Below are 6500 nucleotides of genomic sequence, written 5' to 3' on the forward strand. Positions count from 1 at the left end.
ATCTTCCAAAAAATTTCAAGATTTGTGTCCATTCTTATCTTCTTCATGAGTCTATCCATAAGTCCTGCATTCTATCTGATTCTTCTCATTTTTTTCTTTTCCCCAGTATTATCCCGATGGCGTTCGATTCCCTCGATGCTGTCTTTCCCATAGATCATGTCTTCTATCAGATAAAGGATGGATCCCCGGATCATCGGGCTATCGAGACTCAATCCTTCTTCCCTCGGTGGTATTATTCTTGGTTCGCCACCTTCTCACGTATGTTCCCAGACCACTTGGATAATTGTGGATTGGAGATGGCATCGGTAGTAGGCAAGCAGACCATCAACGAAAGTCTGATTCAGGCTATGGCAGAACAGTGGAATCCACGTACCTGCACCTTTTGGTTTCCATGAGGAGAGATGACTCTACTGATGTACGAATTTAATGATATCATGGGATTGCCAGAGCCAGCTGGTCAGCCAGATGATCCTGTCGAGCAGCAGTTCCTGATCAATATCAAGGGGGTAGATGTTCGAGAAGCACTAGCCAAAGCAACAGGGAGCAGATCTTGGCCTCTCACTGAGATCAGCAGAAGTTAGTTCATTGACCTGTTTGGACTCTATCACAAGTACGGAGCTTACGAGGAAGTTGACACCTTGTCTCGAGCAGCTGTTATCATCGCAAAATTTTACTTTTGCAAATCAAACTGACCTTTGAAAAAGATTTTGAAAATAACTCACATCCGTTTTAAAATGCGGGATAATTCCGAGGAATGGGACTCGCCTGTCAGTACGAGGTTCAACCGTTCCTGGCGCCTTTACCAGGGGTAATTGAACCAAGGATCACAAGTGTGCTTAGCTTTGCTCAACTTGTCAAAATTGTATTCTATTTCCTAAATGCACAAAGAATCAGGCATGTGCTATGAATTTTCTGAAAATGTAGATTTAAAAACATGATGTTTGCTTTGAATATTTGAAATACTTGGAAAAGATGTCACTTGGAAAATCGTAAATCCAGATTGAGAGGATGTTTCTGAGAAAATGAAAATCGATTTATGAAGAAATCTTGAAGTCTTGTGAAAATCGATTCTAAGAAATTTGAAATAACTTTGGAAAAACTTGATTTCTCTGAATTAGAACTTGGAATTGAATATATAACTTTGAAAATCGAATTTTGAACCTTAAAAAATGCTTGAAATACCATTTTAAATCTCAGAGATTTGAGAAAATCAATTTCTGAATAAGACTTAGAAAACTTTGAGAAAATCGATTTCTCTGAATTGAAATTGGAATTTGCAAATGAATGAAATGAATGGATATGGATTTAAAAGACATGATTTTGGGAAATTGAGAAAATCCTTTTGTATTTTTGAGAAATGCAGTGCATTTTGAAGTTAGCCTAAGAGTGTAGGCTGAATATGGCTAATACGAAGATCACAAATTTGGGTCTCATTCGTATTCTGACTATGGCCATAAATACGAATTCCACCAAGTTGGTCAACTCCCTAAGAGCTAGTGCACGTACCATTCGTGTAGACCACAGTGGATTTGTAAAGAATGTGCATGAATTGGCATACATAGCAGTTATATATCAAAGTTTAAAACTATATGCAATGCAAATCCTAATCTAAGCAGAAATTGAAATTCTTATTCTAAATTTAATTACAATTTACATCACTAACTGAATTTAAATACAGAAAATTAAAGGAAAGTAAAGTCTTCAATATCCCTGCAAAACTAGAAAAATGGATTAGTGAAGATATGTTGGCTTTTCTAGGTTTGTCCAGCAATATCTGGAAATTGCTGGATTTTGCTAGATACAAGCCTCTTTCCATGTTTCCCTGATATAAACTTAATGAAATATGAAATAAAACTAAACAAATAATAAAGATGATATTTGAAAATTCAAAATTGAGGTCAAAATAACCAAAATACCCCTAATAGCAAGACTATGGCCTTGAAATCAGGGTTTTTAGAAAGATATTTTGTAAAATACAACTTTTAAAAACCAAATAAGGATAAATTGAACTAAGTATGATATGACACGATTAAAAATACAAAAATTAGGGTTTAGAATTTCAAAATTGAGGTCAAATGACCAAATTACCCCTGATAGCAAGACTATGGCCTTGAAATCAGGGTTTTCTGAAATAGATTTTGGTAAAAACTTGGGATTTATGATTGAAATAAGCATAAAATCAAACATGAAACATCCTAATGTAATTCTAAACATGAACAAACCCTAAAATTGTAAGATTATACACAAAAATAATGAATTATCACAAATATCACAATTTTGGCAGTGTTTCGGGATCCTGCAGGCACCCTGTTTGGCCATTTAATTGATTCAAGCATAAAATGAATTCCAAATTTGATAAAAATTGACACCTGCAGTTATTATAACCCTAAAATTAGATTGAAATTGTAAAAATATATTTTTATAATTATTCCAACTCAAAAATTGCATTAAAACCCTAAAATATGCTATTTTTGTCCATGGTCACAGACCAGTTCCAATGTTAGACCAGAATCAGGGGTCAAATCACTATAAAAATTCTGAAATTTTACAGAGGTAAACTAGACAGAAAAACAAATATTATCTTTTTACAGATCATAAAAAGCATCTCCGATGAGGGAGAAACCCTTCCGGCAATCCGGACTAACGTTTCATGAATCTAACATTGGTTAAAACATGTATTTTTGGTTGAAAATACAAAAACAAATATAAGCCTCCATAAAAAATTTCTGAAATTTCAGCAGTGAAGAGTAGACATAAAAATAATGAACTTCCATTTTTACGAATCATGAATCAAATATACGGTTTGAGATCTATGGTCCTTACAAGTCAGATTAGGGTTTTGGTAAACCCTAACGAGTTTTAAATTTTAAATCTGATTCTCTGACAGAGGAAAAATACCAAACAGAGGCAAAAAATTATCAAAATTTCACATTAAATAATTCACATCAACATAAAGTCACTTCACTTTATGGATTTAGAATCGAATATTGGATGAGAGAAATAACACATCTGCAAGTTAGGCTTAAGATTAAACAACGATTTTAATCAACAGAAATCTCGATTTGACTTTATATTTTATTAACAAGGTTTTCGAATCTCAAAACATCTGATTTTTTTACAGTAGTTCATTGACATATCAGTGTATCACATATTAAAAAATCAGAAATTTAAATTGAATACTTCAATACGAACTAATATGCTCTTTACTGATCTAAGCTTAAAATACACAGAAATTTACTAAAATCCAATAAATCATGATTATATCAATGAAAACAATGAAAAAAATACTTAAACAGTAAAACAAAACTAATTTCTATGCTAGAACACGTGTAATAAGCATTAATATTAAAAAAAATAAAGAAGACACAGGGAATCCATGGCTGAAATTTGATTTTACCTTAGAAATCATGGATTTGACCCATTTAACGGGTAAATCACATGTTTTTATGGTTAAGAACATGAAAATTAATGCTATAATCAATTCTAACGGATTAGAATCCTTGAAAAAACAGTAAAACAGGGTTAGATCACCTTCTTGGACCGTTCTTGAGCTTCTTGATGGTGTTTCCATGGTTCAATCCACACAAGGGGAGGCGCCAATGGCTAGATTTATGTTTAAAACAATAAAAAACATTAAATAAAACAAAAAATTAAACAAAACTCTTTACCTTGAGGTTGCAGCAATGGAGGAAGGGCTGGAAAGGAGAGAGAGGCTCCAAGAATCCAAGAGGAGAGAGATTAGGGAGGTCGACCTCTATGGGCTTCCTTTTATAATAAAAAAAGTTAGGTTTTAATTAAGAGTTTTAAAAAATTGTGACTCTAAAAGAGGGGGGCGATTTTTGGGTGGAGTTACTATTATACCCCTAACCTAATTGACCTAATTAACACCTAATTGAAGTCCTAACTAAACCTAAAGACCCCCAAATGTGGCGCCACTTGGCATTTTTCCACATTTGGTTTTTAAAGTTTTAACTAAAACCTTTAAAAACCATAGTTTAAAAATCAAATCTCAAGATGGGTTTTCAAAATGGATTTTGACTCTTTTAGACTTCTAAAACTAACCAAGACACTAACTAACCCTGACTTTCTCAAATGTGGCACCACTCTGAGTGGGTCCCACTTGAATTTTCAAAAACGATTTTAAAACTTGAAATTGAGAGAGTTTTCAAAAGATTTTCAAAAGTAAACTTGAAATTAAAAGTTTTGAAATGGCATAGGGTTCCAACTGGGTTAGAGCTCCCCTGGATGTGGAGCCAACTGAGTGGGCCCACATCAGGTTTTGAAAAATTTGGAATAAACACTAAAAATGACTTTGAAAAAGAGCTATAATCAACAATTGAAATTCAGAATTTTTGAAAATAGAGTCTCAAGCGAACTGGGACTCCGGGTTAGAGTCCTGGATTTTTAGGACTCTGAGATTTTGGGTTTTAAAAGCCAAATGAAGGATCTTTTGAAAAGATTTTATCAAAACTGGTGAAATAAGTCAGAAAATACAGTCAGGGTTAGACTCCTAACTCAATCAGAACTCTGAAATAGAGTCCTGAATTAACTGAACTCTATAAAATGACCTAATTTTTGAAAAACAAATAAAAATAACAAAAATAGAAGTAAAAACAGACTCTAGAATAGACTCCTGACTGGATTAGGACTCTGGGATAGAGTCCTGATCGCACTGAAACTCTAGATTTTTTTTTTGGTATTTTCTGAAAAACAGATGAAAGAACTTGTGAAAACAGTGAAAACAATAACAAATATTAGAATAAAACAGAGTTCTGATTCAATTGAGACTCTGGAGACAGAGTCCTAAGTGAACTAGGACTCTCAGATTTTTGGATTTTCTGAGAAAACAAATAATAGAATTTTGAAAAACAGTTGAAAATAGTATAAAAGTGAAGTTTTGGTTCAGAGTCCTGATCTAATTAGGACTCTGAGAAAGAGTCCTGATTCAACCAGAACTCTAAAAATTTTGGTTTTTCTAGTAAGCAAATGATGAATTTTAAGCAAAGCTTTTAAAAACCAGTAAAAATGAAGTGCGAAAACCAACTTTGGATAGAGACCTAATTCGACCAAGACTCTGGAGTAGAGTCCTGATTTGATCAAGACTATGGGATAAAACCTCAGGATTTTGAAATTCTTTGATAAAAGTGTAACAGTTTTGATAGATGGAAAGATTTTTGAAAGATTTTCTCAAAATTAAAATCAGGATCAGAGTCCTGATCCAACCAGGATTCTTCAAACAGAGTCCCGGTTCAACTAAAACTCTGAATTTTTGACTCATTTTGAAAGATTTGGTTAAAAACAGGTAAAAATAATGACAAAAGACAGAGTCCTAATCCAACTGAAACTCTGAAGAAGAGTCCTAATCCGATTGGGATTCTTGAAGAGGAGTCCTAATCCAACTAGGACTCTAGGATTTTTACCAAAATAGAAGATTTTACAAGGTTTTCTCCAAAAATAGGTAAAAAAGGTAGTAAAAAGTAGAGTTCTGATCCGACTGGACTCTGGAAAAAGAGTCCTGATCCAACTAGGACTCTGAAATTTTAGAGATTTTTGACAAGTAAAGGAATCCAGAAGTGACACCATCTAAATGGGTCTCATATGAGAATTGAAATCGGTTGAAAAGTGAGTTTAAAATAAATCCAGATTGTTTTTTGGGAAAACACTTCAAAATATAAGGTCCTGGGGGTTGGCAAATGACATAATGTTGATTAAAAACCCAGGTTTTAAATCTGATTTTGAAAGAAAAGTTTTAAAACTCGAATCTGGATTAAATATTTTGAAAACAGGAGTGCTGGATCTCAAAAAATGAGATATAATGACATGCAATGCAATGAAATGACATGTCAAATGCATGCAATAATATTATGATGATATGTGAAATGTAAACACTGGATGAGGGTGAAAATTTGGGGTGTTTATAGATGCCCCTCTTTGCTACTAAGCCAGTATAGGGCCGAGCTTAGTGGCAAAGAAAAACACACAAAATTTGGACTATATAAAAAAATGCCCCAGTTAGGAGAATCTGACCGGGTATGAAAGAATTGGCTACGACGGTGATGACAAATGTGGAACGAAGAATAAAGAAAAAGATTCACCTCATCGAAATGAGGCTCAGGCTTAGCCCTTAACCTGGATGGGACGGGAAAAATACCTCGTGGAAGAACGAGATTCAGGCTTAACCCTTAACCTAAAAGGGGACGATACCTCGTGGAACAACGAGGTTCAGGCTTAACCCTTAACCTGAAAGGGGACGATACCTCATGGAAAAACGAGGTTCAAGCTTAACCCTTAACCTGAAAGGGGACGATACCTCATGAAAAAATGAGGTTCAGACTTAACCCTTAACCTAAAAGGAGACGATACCTCATGAAAAAACGAGGTTCAGACTGAACCCTTAACCTAAAGGAGACGATACCTCGTGTAAAAATGAGGTTCAGGCTTAACCCTTAACCTGAAAGGGGACGATAACTCATGGAAAAACAAGGCTCAGGCTTAACCCT

The sequence above is a fragment of the Nuphar pumila genome, chromosome 1 (assembly GCF_984573655.1).
Source record: "Nuphar pumila chromosome 1, dmNupPumi1.hap1.1, whole genome shotgun sequence".
Lineage (NCBI taxonomy): Eukaryota > Viridiplantae > Streptophyta > Magnoliopsida > Nymphaeales > Nymphaeaceae > Nuphar > Nuphar pumila.